The sequence below is a fragment of the Mustela nigripes genome, chromosome 3 (genome assembly GCF_022355385.1).
Source record: "Mustela nigripes isolate SB6536 chromosome 3, MUSNIG.SB6536, whole genome shotgun sequence".
NCBI lineage: Eukaryota > Metazoa > Chordata > Mammalia > Carnivora > Mustelidae > Mustela > Mustela nigripes.
The window spans coordinates 57,199,794-57,226,700 of record NC_081559.1 but is presented as its reverse complement, the minus strand read 5'-3'; the positions used below and the strand labels follow the sequence as shown (position 1 = coordinate 57,226,700).

General features: G+C 40.9%; 1 long non-coding RNA gene across 1 annotated transcript in view; it reads left to right on the top strand.

The window, feature by feature from the left end:
- The first annotated feature begins 619 nt into the window (after positions 1-619).
- LOC132012971 (uncharacterized) overlaps positions 620-26,907 on the top strand; it is a 38,136-nt gene continuing 11,848 nt past the window's right edge. Inside the window, exon 1 of the long non-coding RNA XR_009402827.1 lies at positions 620-699. This is a non-coding gene — a long non-coding RNA (uncharacterized LOC132012971). The remainder of the gene's footprint in view (positions 700-26,907) is intronic.

The window sequence follows — 26,907 nt, the reverse complement described above, 5'->3', positions numbered from 1 at the left end:
CCCATTCCAGCTCCAGCTGCATAGTCACACTTGATGTTCTAGCTTCTACTAGGGCCCCAAAGCATGCGAGGTGAAGTTTCTCTGCCTTTGAATTTTTGATCTGGCTCCAGAGGCCAGGAGTCTCATATTGAGGTTTAACAGAGATTCTGCATAGCATTCTAACCCACAAAGTATACCTCTAGCACCATCCATCAACTAGGTCATCCTGCCTGAACATCAAAGCAACTTGTACTTCAGTCTGGACCTGCAACAGGATTCTCTCTTGCTCTGGGAAGCATATATCACACAGCTTTCCAAGGCACCACTAAATAGTCCACAGTGTATTTCCATGTGTGGTATGTGTTGACACCAGTACCTGAAGAAGCCTCTCTCCTAGTCGTAGGAGGGGCAAGTGCAACAATTTGTCATTTATGTTGAACTCGACTGCCTACACATGTTCTGCTTCTTGGGATCATCAAAAACGTCACTCACGTGGTAGGTCCTTGAAACTTTGAAGGTTTTATCATCTAAACTATGGCATGTATGTGTCTGACCATGGGACCCTAAATACTTACCTCTTCCAGCTCACCAGGTCCAATCACCATGACACCACCAGTGCTGTCAATCAGAAACCATGCTGATTCTGTGGAATATCAAGGCCATTAAGATCTTTGTAGACTATATTATGACAGAGAACTGGAGATTTAACCTAGTCCTAAGGTAAGACAGTTAATGCATAATACTGTCTTTTTGACATGACCAGAAAGTGCATTTGATCTTTATTATTTATGGGGATTGAGAAAAATACATTTGTCTGCTCAAAAGCTTTGTATTACATGCCAGAAATTGTGATAATCAGTTGTAGTCAGGTATCATATCTGCGATAGCAGTTGTGATTGAGGCTACCACTTGGTTTTATTTTGATCCACTGTCATTCACCATGATCCCTCTAGCTTTTTGCAGAGGCCAAACAGGTGAATCGAAGGGTGATACCCCTTCATCCTTCAAATCTTTGACGGTGATGCTAGTTTCTGCAGTTCCTCTTGTGATAAAGCACCACAGTTTTAAAGATTTGCCCTTACCCCTTTCCATTGGCCAAGGAACCAATCTTGATTGCACTAAGGTAATGGGTAATAACTGCACATATGGTCTGTGGACCCATGGGGCCACTAGGAGATGGATGTGGGCCAGGATTCCATTCATTTGTCTGGCTTATATAAACCTTTCTCTAATGGAGGATCACAATGGCACTTCAGATGCCTTGCTGTCAGAGTCAGCTCAGCCCTGGTGCCCAGGAGCTCTTGAATGGTCTGGGCACTCTTTCCCCAGTACATACTGATTCTGATAACTGGTTTCAGATCCTTTGAGGAAGGTTTAGGGGATATTTATTATATATATTTGCAATGGTGATGCAGGGCACTTCCTCAAAAGGACCCAGCCTCTTCATTGGTCAATGGGTTCTGGCTCTGAGACTGGGTTCTGAATCTGAGAATTGACTTAGATCTAGAAAATGAGTGAGTGCTCATGATTTTCCATTGTGGTGGCTGACACCAGTTTTTTGCTTGCTAGATCTCAACTTCTGGTTATACAACTTAGACAAAATTCAAATTGGTTGCTCTTCTATCTCATTCCCAGGATCAATTAATAATTGTCACACATCCCTGTGGATCAAGGCACTCTGTCACTCTGGCCATCCAACCCATTTCAATAATTATATCCACTCTCTCTGTAAAGACAAAATAATCTCAGCTATTTTAGAATCCTATCCATTCTGGTAATACAAGAGAACCCATTTCTAATGTAGTACCTCCCAGTGTCAACAGCATGACAACCAAGCTTCTCTACAATTCTGGTGCTTTCCTTCACCATACATTCTTTGTTGGCCAGGTGGAGTAGTGTCCTCTGGACCTTCTCAGGGAGCATGGCCAGGTGGTGGTTTCTTTGATTTAACATTAATCCACCACAATGTTCCCTGAGCCTTTCAACCTCTTCCCCAGTTCTCTGTTAAGGCAGTTCTACACCTGCTTTACTTTTGTAAGATCCAAACTTCGAGAAACAATCCCAGTAGTGTATTAGGGCCCACTTTTTTCTTGCTAAGACATTGAACCCCATATCACAGAAGAGTGTCCCATTGCCAATAAACTTTCCCCTCTCCAGCCTTAGATTCTAACCTCATCTGTGAGCACTCTCAAAATCTACTCCCACACTGGTTCCCCTAGTTTCTGCCTTGCAATTTTTTTTTATAGTTAAGATTTTACTTATTTATTTGAGAGAGAGAGAGAGAGAGATTGAGAGTACAGTTTGGGGGAGGGGCACAGGAAGAAGCAGACTCCCTGCTGAGCAGGGAGCCTGATGTGGGGCACGATCCCAGGACCCTGAGATCATGACCTGAGCCAACAGCCAATGATTAAATGACTGAGCCACCCAGGCACCCAATGGCTTGCAATTCTTTAGCTGTGCTGTTTTCTCTCGGAGAAGGGAGTATATAATATCCTGTGTTGGTGTTATGACCTAAATGTTCCTATCGGTATACATTTCTATCATTATAGCCCTTACTCCATAGGGTAGGAACCAATGCATGGTTCTGCTGGCTGTTTAGTACATAGCCCTTATACAGCAGAGAAATAACCTTCTGATGAGTCCAGTCTAGAGCACTGAAGGGGATGGTTCTGAATGTGAGAAGAGGAGCATATCTTATGAGGTGTTTTCCACAGATAAGGCTTTTGTAGTGTCTCCTCCTCAGGGTTTCTCAACAGCAACACTCTTACCCTGTGCCTTGTAAGATGTGAACAGCCTGGCCTCTTATCTGCCAGATGCCAACAGCACTTCCCGCCCTCAGTTATGACAACCAAATCTCCATAGTGAGAACTGCTGCTCGGGTGATGGGATCCAGACTCCCTTAGGTGATGGCAGGATTCTTCAGGACGCTGCTAAGGTGAAGTGTCATCGGGCTATTCCTGTGCCCATTTGGTAGCTGCAGCAGTGGCTGCAGGGGAAAAAAAAAGTAAGCTAAGGAGATGTGAGCCGGGGCACAACATGTGTGTGACACAGAGGTAGGCAATATGCACTCATTGCACAGAAGGGAACACTGAGCCTCAGGGAGGTCAAACGACTTAAGTTGATGCATTTAAGCAGGTACACTGGGCATAAAGATGAATAAGATGCCAATACCTTCCCTCAAGAAATCTTGATGTTATATAATGCTATATGATAAATTACTGCACATACGTGTTGATGAAGTCACACAACCAGCGAGTGACAAAGCAAAAAACGGAATGAGGTTTATTGGACTTCCAAACGTATATTCATCTGAACACACAGATGTGTCTCAAGATTTTATTCTATTTAGTGCATGCTAGAGCTTTTGCTAAATTATTTGCATACCTGGTCTCATTTAACATTCCTAGAAATCTGATGAAGTGTAGGCAGTCTCATCCCAGTTTTTCAGGTGATGAAACAACCTTTTTTTATACACCTCCATACGACCTAGACATATTATGCTCCAAGAGACACTGCTTCGTGGAGGAGGGTGGCCTCACACTGAAAAATGGCTGGATGGGCCTGGAGCTTCAGGGATGAGACAGTGCAGTACACGGCTGCCTACCACGGGGCTGCCAACCGCGGAGCCCAGGGACCTTTCGCTCCATTTTCATTCTCCACAGTGATTCTGATTAAGACATGGGCTGCTACCAACTAGCTCAACTCTTTTTAACAGGGGCTTGTGGAACTGTGGAAATGATCTAAAAATATATAATGAATGTGAGAGAAATAATGTTGTTACAAGGGAATTGATAACTGAGGATAATGGGAAGGGGAAGAAATAGCAAGTTAGAGCTAATTACCAGGGAAGCCCCCTGACACTGAGAATGGTAAGCCAGGATAATGGTCTCCTGAGGGGAGTGGCAGAATCACCATCAGCTAGTGCATTTAAAAATAGGCAACAGAGCACTGGAAACAGGGCTAGTGGGAATAATCTTGCATTAGGCAGGAAAGGAGGTAATTGACTAAGTGACCTAATATTAAGAGCTTTCTTGCTCCTGAATTTCTAGAATTCTAAAAAAAATAAAACCTTATAGGCTATATACAGAAATACGGGTACCTAATGACTGGAGTTGCCTAAATATAGCCCCAAATTATTCATAAACGGAAAATGAGAACAGCCCATGCCCCAGAAGGAGCATAATATGAGGGTCAGAGGAAATGCCGGAGATGGACAGAGGAAGGGGAAGCTCTGTCATGAGTCAGATTTCTCTGATGCAGGCAGGTGGGGCTGTGTCCAAGAGCACTTGAGCTGTACAAGGGCTGTTCATGAATCACCTAGTACTCTCTTTCTTTCCTCCTTCAGTCCTCCTCTTCCACGTATAAGGCAGAGTTTGCAAGGACCGCCTTTTGTGGACTCCTACATCATCCTTACCTTCCGAGTCAGTGCTCTCTCTTCTTTAAACAAGCAAGTGGCGTGATCTTACAGCACTGCTTCCCAGCTTGGTTCACAGCCACAGGAGACCTGTGGAAAACTGCCGATTGCAGGAACCGCCCCCGGCAGTCCCATATAGCACCTGGATATCTGGGATGGAGCCCATGAATCTGCATTTTTAAGAAATTCCTTGAGTAAGTCTGATGCACACCACTAAGTTGGAGCAATTGCCTAGGGAAGGGGATGCTGGCTAAACCAAAAGCAAGCGCAGGTGAGGGGAAGGCAGCCCCCACCCCCCTCCCCCCTTTCTCCTTTGCGTCTCTGATTTTCCTTTACCCCCAACCAAATGGGATGTCCTTTCACTTCCATGCCACTCTCACCTTTGTAAGTATGTATACACACACCTACACTTAGATTTTTCCCACCTTCAAAAAGACTCTAATTTACTTGTATGTCTGATATGCTAGTGATCACGTCTCTGCTCTGCATTTGTGGTCCCGTTTTAACCCCCTACAGGGCAGGGGTCGTGTCTTTACCATGTTTCTATCCTTTAGAATTTCGTGGTAAAAAAGAATTTTTTTTTTTTTTTTGATTGTGAGTCAGCCAAATGTGCAAAAAGCAATAAAAAGAAGGCATGCAATAGAAACTTAGGGTTTGTCAGCTTTGCCAAAGTGAGAAAGCATACTTTGGAAGCTGAGCAGTGAGCGGGGTGTCAAGACCTGTCTTTTGTTTCCAGCTCTCCCAATAATCACATAGGAAACTTTCAGCAAGTCATGTGGTCTCCAGTTTATCTCCCTGGAAGCAGGGATAACAATCGCTTTTTTACTTCTCTCACAAAGCAGCTGAGAGTGTAAGCCTGATAACATCACTCTTTAATATCAGTTTTCACTTAGGAAAGCTAAAAATGACATCAACACTATCAACATCATCATTTCATAATCTACAAACCATTGAACAGGAGTTCAGTCTGGAGTCCCCAGAGATAATTATTTTCCCTCACACCAGGACATACAAGAAAAGATAACACAGTGAAAAACAAAGATGCCAGGAATTATATCTAGTTAAAATGGATGTCCGCAGTCAGTCTTCTAATTCCCCAGATAATGCTAGATCTCAAGACAAGGAAAATAATTGGCCTTGTTTAATTTCTGACATGCTACCTAATGAACAGCTCAACCATTCTCATAGAAGGCAAAATTACGCTGCTGCTGCTGGAATGCAGCTCCTGTATCTAAAGTTAATTGGATTTTCCATTATGATGAGGCTTGTCCTTCAGAATTGGATCTCTGAGTCTCCCAGTTGTTCTGAGCTGCTGGTAAGACTGGAGATAAATAGAGCACGTGGCGTGAATCACGGGATGGGGAGGAGCCTCGTTAGGTCAAAGGATCCGCAGGTGTGTTGAGACATTACAACGTGCAAGCAGGAACTAGGATTTGTGGAGAGTCAGTGTCTTCTCAAAATGGAGTTTTTCAGAAGGGAAAACTGACTTCTTTTGATTCCAGCCTCTGTCTCTCCATCTCTCTCTCTCTCTTAGTAATGTGCTCCACTACCATGAGGATGTTGACTGTGATCTGTGCAGACTAGAACAGAAGAGCAATACCAACTTTTTCTTTTTTTTCTAGTGAGACAGATTGCTCTATGGTTTACCTAATTTAGCAACAGTTTGTACTCGCTAGTGTTTTGAACATGAAAGAGCTTTCCAAATGAAAGAGCCAATTTGAAAAAAAGCTTCAGCCCTGCTGATGGGCCAGGAGGAAATGGAACTTTCCTGGTTGTGGAATGGCAATGCTCTCCATCTCCTTGAGAGCTGCAGCAGAAAGAACCAGGGTAGGGCTGTGGCCAGCAATCTGGCAACCTCGATGGGCCGATGGGCCGATGCGCTGGGCAATGCTGCCCGGTGAGGGCGAGCAGCCAGACTGGTGAGCTCAGGAGTGGGAAAGGATGAGGACTGCCACTTGGTGGAGGTTTTCACACAGAGAAAGCATGTCAGAGTTTTGACATTCTCTATGAGAAAAGCATATTCATTAAAGACTTTCTGGTTGCATGACCCTATCAACACTTATATGCGATTATTTATGATATAATACTTCACAGTCTGCTGGACTGAGAATTCCTTGAGGAAGATATTGTGTCTTATTCATCTTTGTGTTCAGTGGATCAAACTTTAATGCATCAACTTAAGTTGTTGATGTATCGATTTATGTGTCTTAAGGGAATTCATTTAAGTGTAAACATAACAAAATATGCCATAATTTTGTTAAACCTATTAGCATATATCTTAATTTTTTAAGTCAGTAAGAGTCTAAAAATAAGGTGACCATGGGCCTCTCTGGACTTCTAAATGCCTTTGACTGTGCCTGGAGAGTGCTGGAGCAACTGATATCAGCGAGGAGTGTTTTTCTAAGGCTCCTTGGAGAAGTGGAAGGAAGCTGAGGGTGACAGACGAGGCAGACAGCTGGGGAGAGCGATGGACTTAGCCAGATATCAAAACCTGTTAAAAGCATTTCCCCAAATATCTGCTATTTTATGCCCTAAAAACAAAAATATTGCTTCTGTGTCAACATTTATATTAAACTTCTTCAAGTTTTTGTGCTGACGCCATATTGAAGAAAGAGTACAAGAATATTGCCTGGCACTTGGGTGGCTTAAAACAATTAAATAGCAAATTGATGAAACTGTAAACCTAATTGGAAGTGGGCTCCAGACACTGAGAATTGCAGTTCAGTCACAATTATTTTTTCATTGTGAGGCTTGATTTAACCGTGCACTTGCCACAGAACATGTATTTAGACAGTGCTTTACAGTTTATGGAACACACTCACATACATTATCTCAAGTACTTCCAATAGGAGAGTATTACATAATGCCTAGAATGACATATTTGGGCTTTAATGTAAGGGGCAAAGCTGTCTTAGCAATATCTTTGGAGATTATGTCATACCACAGATGGAAACCTGAAGGTAGAGACCAGAACTCCAAATCCCATAGAATCTAGGAAAAAAAAAAAACCAACAACGAAAAAAACAGGTTGACTTTACAGATGTCCAATTGCACTCTGTATTAGGTTTGCATGTACATTTTAATCCCATTGGGCTCAAACATCAATTGGCAAAGGGCTGTCTGCATTTTCTGTGACTGTAATCTAGAAGTCAAACTCAAAGCAAGGGAGGCAGGTTTTCCCTCTTCCCACTCATCTCCCGGTGGGTGGAACAGTGATGTACCACACCAGATGTCCTCTCCTCCCCACTTCAGGGCCCACCGCCCACCATACAATTACAAATCCCTCTTCTCAATTTTTAGGGAAATGAAGTAGTTTAACTTTCTCTGCATAGACAACACACTACTAGAAAAATGTTTCCTGCTTCCTTGCAGTCTAGCAAGTTAAAATATGTCCCTGTCCCTTTACCATTGCATTTTTGGAAAGTTTCTCAGTTCAGATTTGGAAACTGACAAGGAGATCTCAATGGTTTCCAAAAGCCTTAAAAACCAGTTCTTGTGGCATTAGGGCCTCTATTTTTCTGTATCAAAAAAGGGCGTAGTGATTGCATTTTAACACACTATTTCCTTTTGGTCTGTAACAGGAAATTAAATCAAGAATATTAATCCCCTCCATGTGCTCAAAATTCCGAGAAGTAAATTCAAGATGGCAGCATTAAAGACCCTGTTCTCATTCCTCAGGTATCCCAATGTTGAACCTGGGCTGCTTAGATCCCTCCTTACACACCTGTTCCTGGAATTTTTCTCATTCCTTTTTTCCTCTGTGACCCCACTCTGACACCTCTTATCCCTATGACGTCCCTTGTCTAGTCCTGGTTTGCCTTTCTCAGCCCTAGTTCTACTTCCAGGTCATCAGACTCTCTCTCAAATCTCATGAAATGGCCTTTGATAGTTTAAGCACTTTCACAAAACCTTTTGACTAATCAAAGAAGAGTTATTTTGTTTGAACCATACATCTTAAAAAATACAAACCTATCACTTTTCCTGTCTATTTTGTTTTGGTGTCATGGAAATATTTGTGCATAAAAGTTTCATTCAATAACCACTGCTTTTCCTATATTCCATTGATCTACACAAAGTAAATATCTTTTTGCTGTTTTCCCAAGGGAATCTATGTCTTCCAGTAAAATACTCAACTTCTTATTCAAACCTCTCGATAACCACCATATCATGACAGGCCATATATGGTGATTGTCAATACATATTGGATATAATGATCATATGTATTTGTTAGCAACTTCCTACATTGCACAAGCCTCCTCTAGCAGTCTTGTTCATGCCTAAACCAAGCTTAGCTAAAAGTAATATGTAACACTAAAAGCAAGTTTCCAAACAAGTCTTCTCAAGTATTTCCCACCCAACACACTTTCCTTGGGAAGAATAATTATGGAGGACAATACAAAAGTCTCTATTGAGAGATCTCAAGTGAATAATTAGAAAATATGTTGGTAGAGAGAAATGCTTTAAAAACACTTGGGGTACAAGTACTAATTGATGAATATTTTGTTACTTCAACCGCCAAAATATTTTGAGCACCTAGTGATAAAATTGCAAATGGCATAATTTCTGCCCTCCAGAATATCACATTTTAGTGGGAAAAAAATACAAAGTTGGAAACAGAGATCTAGAAACTTCTAAGGCATTTTGGAAAACTATTGTTCTTCCTATTTTGCATGGAAAAAAATCAACTAAATCTTAGAAAGAGGAAAGGACTCTCCAGGGTTACAAGACTAATATATGGCAGCAAGTTGGCCAGGGGCCACAGGAAAAGAAGAGAAAGGAAGGGGAAGTGATTTTCAAAGTGCTTAAGAAGGAGAAATTAGGGGCACCTGGGTGGCTCAGTGGGTTAAGCCACTGCCTTCGGCTCGGGTCATGATCTCGGGGTCCTGGGATTGAGTCCCGCATCGGGCTCTTTGCTCAGCGGGGAGCCTGCTTCCTCCTCTCTCTCTCTCTGCCTGCATCTCTGCCTACTTGTGATCTCTCTCTGTCAAATAAATAAATAAAATCTTAAAAAAAAAAAAGAAGGAGAAATTAGTCATAGACTTCCTCTTATTCACGGGAGTTCCTTACAAGTTTCTGATAGTATTTTTTAGTAAATTTGAATTTTAGACCACTGAAAGAGAATAATTTCTTGTTGACCACCTTAGCATTTTTTCTGCAAAATTAATATGGAAGGAACATAACACAGTCCCTAATTATTAAGGTGGTGAGAAAACAGTAAAGGCAGCTAGGTGTGGGGGTGGTTTTGTGTGTGCGCGCATCTGTGTGCGTATGCGAGGGGTGTGAGATAAATCGGTGTTCCATTGATTCTGAACATATCTCCATCTTGTTCATATATCACATTTGATACAAACTCAGACTCCTGGTCAAAACTCTTGGTTTAACAAAACAGTTAAACATAAAGAACTCTGAAAAAAGTGCAACAAAAAAAGCAAAAAATTTTTTTGGAATACAATTTGGGACTCCCTGGAGAAATGCATAGTCCCCAGGCAAGGGTCTCTGCTTTCCTAGATTTCTGTAAAGTGTAATCTTATTTACTGAAAACAATATGTTGGTGTGTGTTCTAGAATTAAGGGTTTAAGTACAGCAACATGAAAGCTTTTGCATTTGGTACTAAATTAGATTGTAAACTTAGAATGGTGTTTTTCTTCCTTTCTTTTCCAATTTATCCCCTTGAGCACAAGTCAGCATTCACTTTGTCTTTATGAGTGACAATGCCTAGCAGTGTGTGGCAGAGATGTGAATGTGATATCATGGAGACAAGAGGCATACGTCATGCACACAGTATATACACTGTTTACCTGATGAAGTCATATGTTTCCTGGAATGTGTAGTTGGAGATAACCACCACTACTCATTATCCTCAGCGTGCATCTCTATTCACTCATTGGCTTATTCCCTCATTCAAATTTGTATTGAGCTCCTACTATGTTCTGATACTCTTTTTGCCTACCCAACAGTAACTTTCCCCTTCTCCCATGGGGCACAGCCCACACTGAGTGCAGGCATCTACTCTGACTCTCTAGGGTTCAGCTAAAACCCAACTGGTCTAAACCAGTTTTGATTTAATTCTCCCTGCAAGGGATCAATTTCATGAAGAGTGTAAATCCAAGCACTGGCCAAAGGAGATTGAGAAGAAGTAGGTTGAGATGCTTCAGGGAAAGGCTCCTTTGCTGGTAAGAGTTGCACAAGGAAGAAATGGTCTGTGACAGTTTTGTGTGTCGGTTGACTGGCTAGGCTAGAGTACCCAGATATTCAGTTAAACACTAATTTAGGTGTTGCTGTGAAGGTATTTTGTAGACATGGTTGCCATCTATAATCAGCTGACTTTAGGTAAAGGAGAGTGTATTTGATAATCTAGGTGGGCTTCCAATTAGTCAAAAGATCTTAAGAGAAAAACTCTTTTTCTGAGGAAGAAGAAATTTTGCCTCAAGCCTGCAACATTAGCTTCTGCCCAAGAGTTTCCTGCCTGTTGTCATTTCCCACAGATTTCAGACTTCCTCTTACAATTGTATAAGCCAATTGCTTGAAATCTCTCTAGATATGTCAATAGATGGACTGATAGATTGATCAGTAGATAGATTGGTCAAAGAATAGATAGATAGATAGACAGATAGATAGATACATTTTTTTGTTCCCTTTCTCAGATAATCCTGACTGACACACTGTCTTCTTTTCAGTATGGAAATTTAGATGAATGAGTAAAAACGTGGACAGAAACCGGGTCTCAAGAATGTGATTGAACTTCGGAATTAATCAGACCTGGAGCCTTCTTTATTTGGAATTCCTTTTGGTGATAGATAACAAACAACTCTCTTTCACTGGCTAGGAGTTCAAACTAAATGGGAGCATTTAAAAGTTTAGAAACTAATTATTATCTCTCTTTAGGATTGATATCAAAATGGGAAAAGTTCTCCTGTGGTGGTAGTCTGTTTCATCCTACAGAAGGAAATCTTGAAAACATTATTAATATTCAGAAAACAATAAAGTTTCACTCAATATTTTTGTAAATTATTAAATAAGTAACTTTTTCTTGATTTTGCACTTTTGAGGTCTTACCAAGAAAGGATCATCTGCATAATTCCTTATTTTAATGTCTTATAATTCTCTTAGTTCTGTTTCACACTTGGGATTACAGTTACAGTTAAATTACAAACAGCTGTGATTCCTACCCCCAAAATATGTGTAGGTGTGCACAAAATGCTAAATATCTTCTGTAAGGAACAGGTGTTGCATGGTCAGTATGTGCTGAAAAGAAATGAATTCACTTTTGGGCTGAAGCTGTGTAATCTAGTTGCTAAGATTTGCTTGTTTGTTTTTGAGTTACATGTGTATGAAAACAGATTCTTGACAAAAAAAATAGAAAGACTTAAAAAAGAGACACCCGCATTTCTACTGTGGCATTATCTTTACAACTTTATCATTCCTCCTCCCCCTCCTCCCCCTCCTCCTCTCCCCCACCCTGCCGCCTTCTTCTTCTTCCCCGTCTTCTCTTCTTCTTTTATTTTTGAGTGTAGTTGACAATGTTACATTAGTTTTAAGTGTACAACATAGTGATTCAGTAAATGTTATGCCATGCTCACCACAAGTGTAGCTATCATTAGTCCCCATATAGTGCTACTCATGGAAAACAAAAAAATTTATAATAGATAAGATATGGAAGCAGCCCAGTGTCCACTGATAGATGAATGGATAAAGAAGGTATGAGATATAGATATATAAAATGGAATATTACTTAGCCATAAAAAGGATGAGATCTTGTTATTTGCAACGAGTTTATCATTTCTAAGAAAATTTCAGTTATGTTGAATAACAACTACACAGAAGTACAAAACAGTAGGTGGGAGCCTGAGAAGAGGCTCTCTTTCCCAGGGACCCATTAATTACCTTGAGGAACATAGCAACTGCATATAGTCTTAAAAATTTGTTTGGACTTTTGTTGGATTTGGTTTTATTTTTATTTTTTATTTTTTAAGAAAGATTTCATTTATTTGTCAGGGAAAGAGAGCACAGCAGGGAGAGCTGCAGACAGAGGGAGAATCAGGGTCCCCACTGAGCAAAGAGTCCGAAGCTGGACTCTATGCCAGAACACTGGGATCACGATCTGAGCCAACGACAGATGTTTAACTGACTGAGCCATCCAGGTGTCCCGTGGATTTGGTTTTAAGTGAAAGTTCCAAAGAAAGTTTTATAAGATAAGTTTTTTTTTTTTTTTTTTTTTTTGCTTTTTAAAAGAAACACATAATAGACTTTACAATATAAATTTAAACTGCATTCCCTTTTCTTTTCTGTCCAGTCATGAAATGGTGGCCCTTGATGTTTACTGAGCACTTACCATCTACTCAGTGTGTTGGTAGTAGGGATACAAAGACAGAGAAAACACAGTGATTTTTAGTGCAACAGGATCCTGTCAAAAATGAAAAACTCTTCCCTGTGGGAGTGACATCCTCTATAATTGGTTGAAAGAAATGCATGAAGACACAGCGTTGTGACCAGACTCTCTTGTGGGTTGATTTGGGTCCTATTAGAAGCAAAGGAAGGTGTTAGAGTTCTTTTGAATTGTGCCAGGTGGTAGGCCCTAGCAAAATTACAACCCCCCATGGTTCATACACCAGTCTCCAAGATATACAAGGCACTTGGGAAGAGGAGCAAATGCCTTCTTTCCTGGTGGGTTAATCTGATCTTACTCCTACGATTCCCACCCCTCTCCATGACCGAGGGAAGAGAACTTGATTGGCTCCTAGGAATCACTTATTAATCTATCTAGAAATTAACCTATCTACTTCAGTGTTCTCAAAAATGTGTCCGTTGACCACATACGTGCGAATCTGTGGGCTGCTCGGGAAAACATCTCCTTGCACTTTGTTTTCTAACAAGTTTCCACCAGTGATTCTCGCATTCACTGAAGATGATTGATAGAAGCTTACTGATGCTGGGTCAGATACTTCTCCACTCAACTCACTAACCCCAGAGCCTGACCTAGACAGACTACCTCAGCTCTGATCTCTCTCTTGCTATCTTCTGGTTGGCTCTGACCAAGGGACCCTGGAAGCTGATTAGATGGAAGAAAGAGCATGACTGAGGTATTTATTATCTGGGTTTCCTCTCTGCTTTGCTGGCTGCAGACAGCCTTCTCCAACTGATAGCACTTGGTCTTTCCCAATCCCTGCCACGATCCTCAGGCCTCTTCTCTCTTTCATCCCACGCATGGGAACGGCTCCTCTGATGTTACCTGCCCCGGAGTACTGTGTTCTCCCAGGACCCGGCCTGTACTTTGGAAGCAGTCTCTTTGTAAAAAACTCTGCTTTAATCTAACATGAGTGTGTCATTTGCTCTGTGGAGGAATCGGGAGTAAAAGAAATATATTTAGTAATAGTTGATAACTAATAATATTTTATGTTTTGCAAATTGCTTTTATATTTCTTTTTCGATCTCTACAACACAAAGTGATATAAGTAAAGCAGATTTTTTTTTTTCTTGAAGTCACCATTTTAAGAATAAGAAAACTGAGGCCAAGAGAAGTTTTTATACCTGGTAAAGTTGACCCCACTGGTCAGTGGGAGAGCCAAAAAACAAGTCTGGTTTACTGACTCTGAATTTAGAGCTCTTTGCCCTGCATTGGGCTGCCAGTCCTCTCCCTTCCCCACCCCAGGCGACATCACCTGATACTATTACCTAATTCAAGTGCAATGGAAATGACAGTTTTTGGGTAACAATGAACAATGAAAGAAAAGAATTCAGTGTAGTCTTTGTTTTCATTTCCATCGTAGCTGAGACGCAGGCACCCGAGGAGCTGGAAAGGAATGTTCTCAGAGGAGGCGGGCTTCTCTGCGGTTACGCATATGGTCATGTGCAGCTGGCTTTTACACAACCTGGTCTCTGGACCGGAAACTTTCTGGCCACAAGTGACTTAACTAACCCCTCTGGATTCTGAGGGAGCTCCTTTCACAGCATCTCAGACGCTTCCCCCGTATCTAGCTCTTTTAAATTGACAGCTTCTCATGGCAGAAGACTATTTTCATTGACTACTGTATCTCTGATTTCTTGCCTAGCTCTGGTCACACAGTAAGAGCTTAATAAGCATTTGTGGATGGAATTTAAAAAAGCAGCCGTCTGTCTAGTGGCTCTTTGTACCAACATTATTAGGAAAACCTGGAGTCACTTTCTTCCCCACTAATCCAGCCCATTGCCAACCTCTGTTGATTCTACGTTTGGATGCTTCCCTAGATGTTTCTTCCTTTTCCTTCCCACTGTTACTACTCTAGTCCAGGTTCTCGATTCTTTTTCCCTCTTGGAGTTGGTTATAATGATGTCCTAAATATTCCTTGCTTCTTGTTTTCACCTGTACCAGTGCCAGCTTAACCTTCCAGAGGCCAGCCCAGATTGTCTCACTCCTCATCACAAGCTTTCAGTGGCTTCAAAACAAGTCTGACACCTTAGCATACCAATCCAATGCTGCACACTTGGCTCCATAGTTATTGCCATAAACATGCTTTTCTGCCCTCCATGTTCTAGCCAGCCCAAACTGTCCTATTAATCCCGGTTTCCTCCGCATTCCATGCCTTTGCTGGTACAGTTTTTAACACCTGAAATACCTTTCTATAGCTGAAATATCTGTTTACGGCTACACGAAGAAGCTACTTCTTCCATGAAATCTTCCTGATTTTGCTCATGTTCCTCTTTTTTGGAAGGAACTGCCCCTGACTTTGAATGACCATATCACCTTATCAGTATCATTTTAGTATCATTTAGAATCCCCTTTGTATTTTTTTAAGAGATTTTATTTATTTGATAGAGACAGCAAGAGAGGGAACACAAGCGGGGGAGTGAGAGAAGGAGAAGCAGGCTTCCCACCGAGCAGGGAGCTTGATGCGGGGCTCAATCCCAGGACCCTGGGATCATGATGTGAGCTGAAGGCAGCTGCCTAACGACTGAGCCACCCAGGTATCCTGAATCCCTTGTGAATTAGAAGGATTTATGCTCCGGTCCTCAAGTTCCGGATGCATATCTCAATTATCTTTGTATCTTTCTTGTTACATATGGTGCTCTATACATAGGACGTTATCAGTAAATATTTACTGAATTAATGTGGGCAATTGCACAAGGAAAGCATGGACAAGAAACGGGGCATTGGGGTCAATGTAAATTTAGTAGATGAGGGGCGCCTGGGTGGCTCAGTGGGTTGAGCCTCTGCCTTCGGCTCAGGTCATGATCTCAGGGTCCTGGGATCGAGGCCCATATGGAGTTCGCTGTTCGGTGGGGAGCCTGCTTGCCCCTCTCTCTCTGCCTGACTTTCTGCCTACTTGTGATCTCTGCAAATAAATAAGTAAAATCTTAAAAAATAAATTTAGTAGATGAAGTGATTCTGAAAGCATGAAGGGAAATTAGAGAATTAGAGGTCTGTGTGATTGTAGCAGACATAAAGGCAAAAGAAAGATGTCTGTGTCACTGGACCTCTGGAGAAGCTTTGCTTGCCTGAGTAAAAGAGAAGAAAATGGAAAGCAGACATCAGGGAGCAGACCTGAAACTTAAGGGAAAAGGCAACTTGGACCAGAGGGTGATAGGCAGGCAGTAAAGGTGTTCTTCTTGCCACAACAACAGAAATCTTTGCAATAGACAGGAGGACAGACAGGAAGGAAAGGAGTGTTGAAGAAGTAGATTACAAAGTACTGTCATTAGGTCCTGAATAAGACTGAAAAGGGACATGTCAACAAAAATGGGTTAAATTTGGGGACGAACAATGAGCTGACATGTTTGAATGTTGCGGGGCTGCGGAAAGAGAGGAATCAGAGGCAGTCAGAGTTACCTCAAAGCTTGGCTGACCTTGGGGGAGAGGCCTTTGATATCCAAGGTGCTCTCAGGCCATTCACCTCAGAAATGTTTAATAGCAGCACTGACTTGGGGCAGGGAGTGTAGGGATAGGTGTTGAGTTTCCTGGGAACTGGAGAAGAGGTCAGGGCAGATGTTCAGTTCTGTGAAAGCACTCATGCACTTCCCAGAAGCCTCTTCTTCCAGATGTGACATGTACTGGACATCTGTTCCAGATGGGAAATAGTGATACCCTAAGTAGATGTCTAGGTTATACTTCTCGTTCTATCTGGGTCACAGAATTCCTTTCCCTGTATCTGATGCACGTCTGATTCCATATCTGTCTCCTTCAACATGGAGACTGAGGCACTGGGAATTCCTAGCTTCATTCTCTAGACTTTTAAATGCCTTACTGAGCAAGTCTAATTGCCCAATTTCTCTGTTAGGTTTCTCAGCACAAGTTAAATGAATTCAGTAGTATTCACTTCAAAGTGATATTGTGAAACTTCATTAATGAATGTCTTATTTATAAATCCTTACAAAGAATTATTTTACTTCAAACCTTCAGGATGAAACCAATTTGAACTTGAGTGTTTTTCTGCCAACAACTTTTCAAAGAAATAGTCTCTTTTTCTCCCTGTGGGGAAATCAGCGTAAACGCTGTTGAAATTTATCTAAACAAAAGAATGGGGTATTTTCATCATTCCACAATAAAATGGAATTTTTGTTTTGGAAAAGAGGTCCTTTTCTGTTCAATGTTCAATTTCTACTTGATTTTACCTTCTCCCACTGCTTGTCAATTATCTAGGACAAGGGAACACTTAGATTTAAGTGGTGAGCAGAGTTTATCCAGGGAGACAGAATCGGGGCAAAGTTGTATATTACATTTGTCTTTAAATTTCTGTACCCTTGGCTGTCTGTGGCCTGTAACTATAGCTACATGGCCAAATATTGTTTTTTCATATTTACCTCTCATGGGGTATGTGGGTAAATGCCAAAGAACAAAATAGCTGGAATAATAGTTCTGAGAAATCTCTCCACATTTTTAAAACTCACTCATTGTATGGGAGAGATGACAAATCTATGTAGAAATCTTGTTTGGTGCCCATACAAAAATAACCTCACAGTTCTCTGTGGTATTTGGCCATCTCCTGTTTTTTGCTGCAGGGTGAAACAAGGTTATACAAATCACAAGCACCATTCTCCTGGAGTCAAGATTATAGCACAGAAGAAAAAAATTGGTGAAGGTTGAGGTCGGTGGTTGTCAAAAACAGAAATTGTGGTGAGCTCTAAAACCAGTGCCTTGGTTTGGGCAAAACTGTGAAGCAGGTAAAGATTAGCTTCAATGTTCTCTCCTTTTTCATCTCCCTACACATCTGTACCCATTTCTCCACCTATAATCCATTCTCCATAGAGCTGTCTGGGCTTCTTTATCCTTAGGTTTCAATGGAACCTAAAGTTCTATTGCTAAAATGTTGACTGAGAGAGGTATGGGAAGAACTATCGCTGAGGCCCATGCAGAGTCAACTTTGGGGCTCCTTATTTAAGTACAAAGAGGGGGAATAGCTTCAGCTCAGTGAGAAAGGGGCTGGGAAGGGGGAGAGACCCTTGCCGGAAGTGGGATAAAGAATGACTTTAAGATTCCTGTGGTAAAATTTATAGGCACTGTACAAACTAGTAAAAAAGTTGTCTTTGAACCCTTCAGATCATAGGATGTAAGTTGCCTCTTCTACATCTGAAGGCACAGGAAAGATGACTGTAGAGGGAAGTGTCACTTGGTTGACCCAACCAATGGCCCTTGTATCTAGCACCAAGACACTACATTTGATTTTCAGAATTACACCAAATCTTTCCTGGGATTCAGAATCAACTTCATGTTTTTCAGATTTCAGAGTGCCAGAATTCTCATAAGAAAACTACATTTTATACATATCCCACCCAATTCTGTAGATGCCAAAGGTTTGGATGACCATTATTAATAGTCTTGATAAACTTTGTAAAAGCGTCCATAATTTTGGCTTCTTGTCTTGGTAGAATTATAACTCCTTTTTATTTCAGATCTCTAGAACTTTTTGAAAGAATTATAGAGTAGAATTTTTTTTGGGGGGGGAAATGTTTTTAAATTACACTATTTACGTTTCATGGACTTATTCTGTGTGTAACTTATTAGCCTATTTTGTAAGGAAAAAAGTGTTTTCTTTCTCAGAGGACATATATGGCTATATCATTATCACACTGTGAAGAATCATGGACTGAGGAAAGCTTGACAGAAAATAAGAAAATACAAATTTCTGTTTTTATCTTAGAGGGTAAATAAATATTGGATTTCTCACAGGAGGCCTGTAAAGTATTTTATAAGCAATAAATCCTTAATCTCTTGAGGAGGCAGTATGCTATGTTGGAATAAGAATCAGAGATCACTTTTTCCTCTAACTAGCTCTGTAAGGTTAGGTAAGTATGGCAAACACTGTAGGTTGTCTATACACATGCAATTCTTTCTTCCAGGCTTATAGTTTCCTCTCCCACAGGGTGATAGACCTCCACTTCCAGGGAGGCTGGGCTGCTCCTCATCTCCAGGGATGGATTCCTGATTGGTTTAAGCCAGTATCAGGATACCCTTCTCCTTCGTCAATGAATGGATTAGTGATGACCATGTGACCTGTTCTGGTCAATGAGATGAGAGCTGAAGTCAGCTGGGGCCTCTCTCCCTCTCTTTCTTTTAAATATACTCCACGCCCATGGAAGAGCCCAATGTGGGGCTTGAACTCAGGACCATGAGGTCAAGACTTGAACTGAGATTAAGAGTCAGGTGCTTAACCCTGTGACTTACTGAGCCACCCAGGCAGGTGGGACCTCTCTTGAAAAAATTTCTTTGCACTTAAAAAAGGAATGCAAGAGACAACACCATAACTAAGAGATCTAACCTTGCATCACCAGAGAAAGGGGTAAATTGATATGAGTCTCCTGAGGTGTTCCAATGTGTTCCAATATGAAGTACATAATTGGTACATTAAAATGAATAACTTGAATCTATTCATGAAGAAACAATCAAATCCAGATTATGGGACATTTTATTAGGCAAGGCCTGCATGAATATCAATCTCATAAAAGACATTTCAAGAAAAGATAAAGCTACTATTTTAGAGTATAGGGTAGCAAAAATGCATAATCCTTGACTGAATGTTAGATCAAAATGGAAAAAGAAAACTGCTTTGAAAGATATTTTTTGAGACAAATGAGGATATTTAAATATGGACTGTATTTTAGATGAGGTCTTTTTTAAATATCAATTAAGTTTCTGGTGTATATAGTAGTATCCTGATTACATGGAAGAATGCTCTTTTTCTTAGCAGAGTTAACTTTGAAGGACCTAGTGGTAAACTATCACAATGTCTACAATTTGTTTTTAAGTTATTGAAGATAATGAGAGATGAGAGAGAGCACAAAAAAAGAGAATGAGCAAATGGTAAAGTTAATCTAGTGGTCCACAGCCACAGCAACATCCATCACCTGGGACCTTTTTAGAAACACGAGCTCTTAGGGCGTCTGGTTGTCTTAGTAGAGCATGTGACCCTTGATCTCAGAGTCATGAGTTCAAGTCCCACATTGGGTATGGAGCCTATTAAAAAATAAAGTAAATAAAAAAAGAAATACAAAATCTCAGCTACCACCATAGAACTACTGAATTCGAATCTATCTTATAACAAAATTTCCAGGTGATTCCTATGCACATTAAAACTTAAGAAGTACTTCTGTAGGGCTTGTAGTCTAGCTGAATAACCATATTGTTCTATGTGCATGAACAAATGCATGAGCCTGGTCTGTAGACAGAAAGAAGATGTGCAGAGAGAAATAGAAGGGCAAAATCACAATGCTTTAGATAAACAGAGAGATTAGTTCAGCTACTATTGCTGGATAGGGGTATAAAACAACAACAATTATTAATATTGCTCATAGTTCTGGATTTAACTGGGTGATTCTCTTCAGAGTCCCTTACATCGTTACAGTCCGATAGTATCCTGGGAAACAATTTGAGGGCTTCCTTACTCACATATTTGATTCTTGGACTAAGAAGATTCAAATAGCTGGACAGGAACTAGAACACATGGGTCTTTTGGGGGTATTTCTTTCTATCTCCATGTGGTCTTTCCAAGTGGTCTTTCGCACATGGAAGCTTTTGGACAGCTGGACTTCTGGCATTGAGGCTTAAGATTATAGGGGCACATTCTGGAGAGCCACGTAGTACCCTTCCATCATGGTCCTTTATCAGAAGAGGTGGTTGCAAAGGCCTGAACAGTTTCAAGAGAAGGGAGAATAAATTCCAACTCTTTTTTTTTTTTTTTTAAAGATTTTATTTATTTATTTGACAGAGAGAAATCACAAGTAGATGGAGAGGCAGGCAGAGAGAGAGAGAGAGAGAGAGGGAAGCAGGCTCCCTGCCGAGCAGAGAGCCCGATGCGGGACTCGATCCCAGGATCCTGAGATCATGACCTGAGCTGAAGGCAGCGGCTTAACCCACTGAGCCACCCAGGCGCCCTAAATTCCAACTCTTGGTGTAGGAGTGACAAAGTTCAGAAAGAGCATATAGGCTATAAAATATTGCTGTGGCCATTTGGGGAATATACAATCTGCCACAGATTAATGATCTCAATTCTGGACCATCAAAGATGAGACCCAACTGTACTTCCTTCTGTTGTATTTTGTAAAGATTTTATTTATTTATTCGTGAGGGGAGGAGCAGAGGCGGAGGGAGAGGGAGAGAATCTCCAGCAGACTTCCTGCTGAGTGTGGAGCCCAACCCAGGACTTAATTTCATGACCTGAGCTGAAACCGAGTAGAACATTTAACCAACGGAGCTATCCAGATTTTGTTAGATACCTTTTATCTTCCTAGAAAATTCATCTTTTCATTGTGTGTGTGGGGTGGGTGAGTGTGTGTGCATGCATGCTAGATAGAGAGGGTTTCTGTTACTTAAAATCACAACAGTATTGACTAATGGGTATAAGCAATGGTTTCAGACATTCTTCTTCAAACTTGACATCTGTCTCAAAATGAGACAAATGCTGGGAAGCATACACAATCTTCTTGGCTGATAGGAAAAAGTAAGTAGGATGTGGTTACCCGGTTGGTAGGATTCTCGCTACAGGAAGACACCTAGCAAGGTGTCTAGGTTCAATGTTATATACTCAGTAGGGAGTACAATTACTGACTTTGCAGCTAATCAGCTGCTGCAACAAAACTCTTGGGCAGTGTTTTCTAGCTGTGTTTCAAGAATTGCATGAATCCAGGTGACATGGAGGAGTTTATTAAAATGTAAATTCTGGGCACCTGGGTGGCTCAGTTGGCTAAGCAACTGCCTTCTTCTCAGGTCATGATCCTGGAGTCCAGGGATTGAGTCCTGTGTTGGGCTCCCAGCTCTATGGGGAGTCTGCTTCTCCCTTTGGCCTTCTCCCCTCTCATGCTCTCTCTCACTCAAATAAATAAATAAAATCTTTTAAAAAATAAATAAAATGTAGATTCTGGGGCTATATCATAATGTATGGATCCCAGGAACCAGCATTTTTAAAAGGTCCCTTTATAAAGCTTGTCTGTAAATCTGTGCTTCTCAGACTTTAAGGTAAAGGTGAGGTGAGGTGTGAGAGTCTGAATTTTTAAGGTGCTCCCCAGTGATGCTGATATGGCTGCCAGGAGATCATACTTTGGCTAGCAAGACCTTTAAACAAGACCTCAGAATGTGGTCCCTGAATCAATAGCACCAGTATTCCCTGGGGACTTGTTAGAAATGGAAATTCTTTGGCTCCACTCTAAATCTCCTGAATTAGAAACTTTGGAGGTGAGACCCAGCAGTCGACGTGGGGATTCTGGTGCACATTCCAGTTTGAGAGCCACAGCTCTAAGGAACGTTGCATTGATGGAGAACAATGACTCCCAAACAGCTGATCAGAATCAGCTGGAATGAGAGGATGAGCATGAGCTCCCCGTGGGATTTTAAGACACGCTCAAGAGATTCTAATCACTGGTCCCAGTGATTCTGAAGTCAGCCATGTTTGGGAACCTCTGGTCTAGAGTGATTGGGAAGACAGTGGTCCTGAGGACAGGCTAATACAGTCTGGGAGAGAAAACTAGAGGAGAAGAAAAAGAGGGATCTGTCTGGGAGATTTATAGTTACTTAAGTAGTTACTGTTTGACAAACCCTGGGTTTTATACACTGTCACTTATTTTTCTAGACTGACCTATATACAAGTACCATTATCTCCATTTGATAAATCAAAGATCAAACATAAAATTGGCAAATAATTTGTCTGAAGTCACACAGCTAGTAGTGGAACAGAAAATTAAAACCAAACCTCTTTTACTTTAAATGTTTTCCCATTTCACTCTCTAATTAAAAAAAGATTTTGTACGGTGGCTGAAAGGAAGTTCGGAGATCGTGAAAAGTGGGTGGGAAGAAACTACCATGAACAGTACAGTATTAAATTAGTGATCCACATGTCCATTTCCCCACCTAGACAGTGACAACTTGGAACTTTGTCATTTCTTGAATTCACCTATCAACTTAAAAACATTTATTGAGACTCAACAACATGCTAGATACTGTCCTAGTTGCTGAGGATAGATACAGTAGTGAAAAAAAAATGTCTTCAGGGAGGTTATATTCTTACTTGTTTTTGTTGTTCAGTACCTACTAAAGCAGATGTCACACAATAAATGGTCTATAAATTTTTACCTTATGAATTATCTGTGGATGGGTAATTTAGAATTAGCTAAAATTAGTCATTGCCAAGCTGGTTAGCCAATGTATTAGCTAGAGTCTAATTACAGAAGACTCTTCTTTCTCTTCCTACCCTGTATCATTGTTTTTTTTGGGTGGGGAGATATTGTCGGTAATTAATATGATACCCAGAAGACTAAGAAAAGAAATTTGTTACTTAGCCGCTGTGAGAAAAATTTTCTAGGAAGAAAAGTTGAAGTAAAGTCAACAGACTTGCTGTAAATGTGTCATGGGAATCAACTCAAATGTCATTGATTTGAGTTTTCTTATTGCCTCTAGATATTCAGATTGCTGAATATCTTTCAAGTGTTTCCTTCAAATATAATTTCCTGAAACTCTTCAGAAAATTTTTAATCGCTCCTAGAGTGAAATTACACATAATAGTCAAGAACTTTTTTAATGAAGATATAATTAGGAGTTGTGAAAAAAATAAATGTATTAAATACATTTAATTTTTAAAATAACCCATGAAAGATTTCATTTGCCTTACTAATGTTATCAGTGAAGTGCCTAAAGAATATTGCTGGTTCCAAAAATAATCATTATCAGTTAATACTTATTGATGTGGTTATGGATAGTATTAAGATTCTCCTCATTTGAAGAATGGTAAACATTGATGTTCCGGGTTGATATTTTTTAGTCTCACTCCGTGCTTCCCTCAAGAAGCTCTTGAAAAAGAAATAGCCCTGCTCTTATTTACATTTGAGTGGAGTAAGAGGCAAACTATGAGCTATCTAAGAATCTTCACTGCATTTGCTCACACATGAAGGTTATCAACCATTCTAATGGTTAAATAGATTATTTACAAAAACCTGAACATGCCAAGTGTACCTTAAAGTGTGGGACAGCAAGAGAGGGGATGACATTTATGGACCACTTGACATATGCTATCCCCATTTTATGGTTAAGGGACCATCACATACAATAAATAATATTCTTAAGGTCACTTGACTAATAAGCATCAGCCTAGGATTACCTGACTCTTCAGCATGTGACTACCCCACAATATCTGAAGGAAGATTTCTTAAAAAAAAAAAAACCAAAAAGAACCTGTTACATTTGAATGAGGTGTATAGGGAGATTATGTCATTTCTAGTATTCACAACTAAAACAGATTCCAATATATCCAGAATAATCCATCCTCTCTGATGTGTCAAGTTTTCCTTCTTCCTGAGAAGGAAGGAAATGGCAGAGATTAGATGTTGGCGTTATTTTCTTTGATATTTGGGGCTAGAGAATGCAGTCTTCTTGGCCAAGATCCTCTCTATGTGAAATTTTTTCTGATTTCTCGCCATGAGATCCGTCTGCTCTGTTCACTTGACTCTTGTGCATGTGTTTTTCTCATTAAACCGTAGCTTCCTGGAGCAGGACGGTACTTCCTTTATCCCTGTGTCCCTAGCCGCTGAAGGAATGAATCAATAGTCTGTTTTTTTTGAGGTCCTTTGATTATCAAGCAGCTCAATCTTCTGGTGGCAGACTAACAATTTTTTTTCAACAAAACTTATTGAGTGTCTAATATATGCTAGGCATGGTGCGTGGCATAGAAGACAGATCATCGGTGAAAAAGCAGACAGTACGTCTTGGGGCTTTCTTTGGGGTAGAGCTCGAGGGACACCAATTCCACCGGAAGTCCGAATGCCCCTGCAGCCTGTACTTGTGCCACATAGCCCGGGAAGGGGAGGGGGTCCTAAGTGCTCCTTAGCTTAAACTGCCGCTCTGGGCCACAATAAATAAATATGCTGTGTCTGTGTGTGCCAGCTTGAAGGGTGGGCAGGTGTTTGACACTACCCCATCCATCTGTGGGTCCCAAGCATCTGACTTGACCAACCACAGTGGAAAGTTTAGTGAAGACATAGGGAAAGGACAGGAGGACGCATCCTTCCAAAGACTCATACTCATCCCTTCCCCCAACCAAAACACTGTCATCTCAGACAGGATCACTTTGTAACTTCGTCATATTTAAACTTGCAGCTCTTTGTGCATATAGTTTTTCTTCTTTCTCCACACTGTTCTGGAGAAAAGAGGACACACGGGGCAGACCCTGTGTCCACAGTGACGTGGGCTAAATGCCTGGGACCACCTCTGTACTCCCTTCTCACTCTTCTTTGCTCTTTCTTTCAGTAATCTTTCGTGAAATGTTTTAAGCAACATTGTAGGAGGTTTCTAGTGGATCCGTATACTCGTGCTTTCAAAACAACATTTTATCTCTCTGACTCATAGGCAGAGTGGAAAAAAAACACACCAAAACAAACCCCTACACATTTGAAATAATCCACAAGGAAAGCCTGCATTAGAAATCATATTGCCATATAATTATCCTGTTTACAATCTCTTGTGCATCTTTTCTCATAGAAAAATGTAGATTTGGAAACAAAGAAGGAAAAAGATGCCAGAAAACCCTGGCAAGGCTGTGACCATTGCTTGCTTCGGAATGGCCACGGAAGGGGAGAAATGTGTTTGCAATTAGGACTGCCCAGAACAGGTCCGATTACATCTGCACGTAGCCAAGCTGAAGAGATTTCCAGAGTGAACTTGTGGTGTGGGCCTAAGTGGATAAAAGGCAACTTAGGCTGCAGCCATTACAAGGAAAGAAATGAGGCCTCCCACTTCCCACTCTCCTGTTACCCTTTCCTGGGCTCACTCCTACCTCTTGAATGAAGAGGAACAAAATCACCATCATTTTAGGCCCTCTCATGTTATCGTTCCTAAGGTTTTCATGCATTTCTCAGCAACAGACAAAAAGGAGAAATAAAATGCGGTATTTTGAAGTGGTTTCCATGCTAGTTTTGATTTACAGAATGACCAGAGGATGTTAAAGAGATCCCAGCAAGACTCTGAAACAGGCAGAGGCTCTCCATGTCACATCTCTGCTTCAAGGATCAGCATCCCCGTTTTGCTGGGGGCTCCGAAAGCCCCACTAGGGGCTCTTCAATCCCATGTTCATCTGGCAGCACAGTCCTCTTAGCCCACTCTCCAGGGCAAAGTGCGACATTCTTTGTGAGGAATTTAATGCCATTAAAGTTTCTCTCCCTTGCCACAATTTTCTGATATTCCACCACGCCTACTGCCACTCCCTCAATTAAAGGACGAAAACACAAATGTTTACTTTCTCATTGTGCCGGGATATATGTGTGGGTGGATCTATCTGTGAGTATGTTCTGTCCCACACAGAGAAGTTCTATCTGCTTCATGGGACAGGAGCTAGGTCTGACAGCCATTCAGAAACTTACCCCGTCCCCCCATTTTCCTGACAACCTCTTTGCTTGGGAACTTTTCAAACGAGTAAGTTGCAGTAATGCTGCTTTGTATGAAATCTTTACTAATAGGACACTAAGATCTTTTAAGAAGCATTAATCACACACACACACACAAACACACACACACACACACACACACATCTCCTCCCACCACCACTGCCCACACAAAGAGGAAGAAATTAAGATAGAACTTTTCAAAGGGTCAGCATTTCTCTCATACTCTACCTTTCATTACCGATTTATGAGAGCTGATTCTTTACTGAACAGAACCTATTTTAGCTAGCTACATTTAGTTTCTACACACAAATGATTTTTTTTTTTTTTGTCAGAAGGTGATTTTTCTTAATGGGGTCTCTAATAATGTTCCCAGATAATACAGAACCCAAACTGGGATGTTTAGGAGTAATGAGGCAGTATTTACAATTATTCTGAGATAGTAGCTATAAACTGGCAGTGGGCAGACCAGTTTTTATGTTCTCCTTATTCCTAAGTGACATGTCTGAATTTATAGGTTCATGGTCAGTGGAGCTCCCCAGATTACAAAATCCTATTTTTTACGTTATGTAAAACATAACATTTTCCCCATGTTCCAAGGTTGCCCAAAGTTTTTCTAAACCTGTAAGACAGCCATGATAAGGAGGGGTCTTGGGATTTGGGACCTGAAACCTTAGATTTATTTG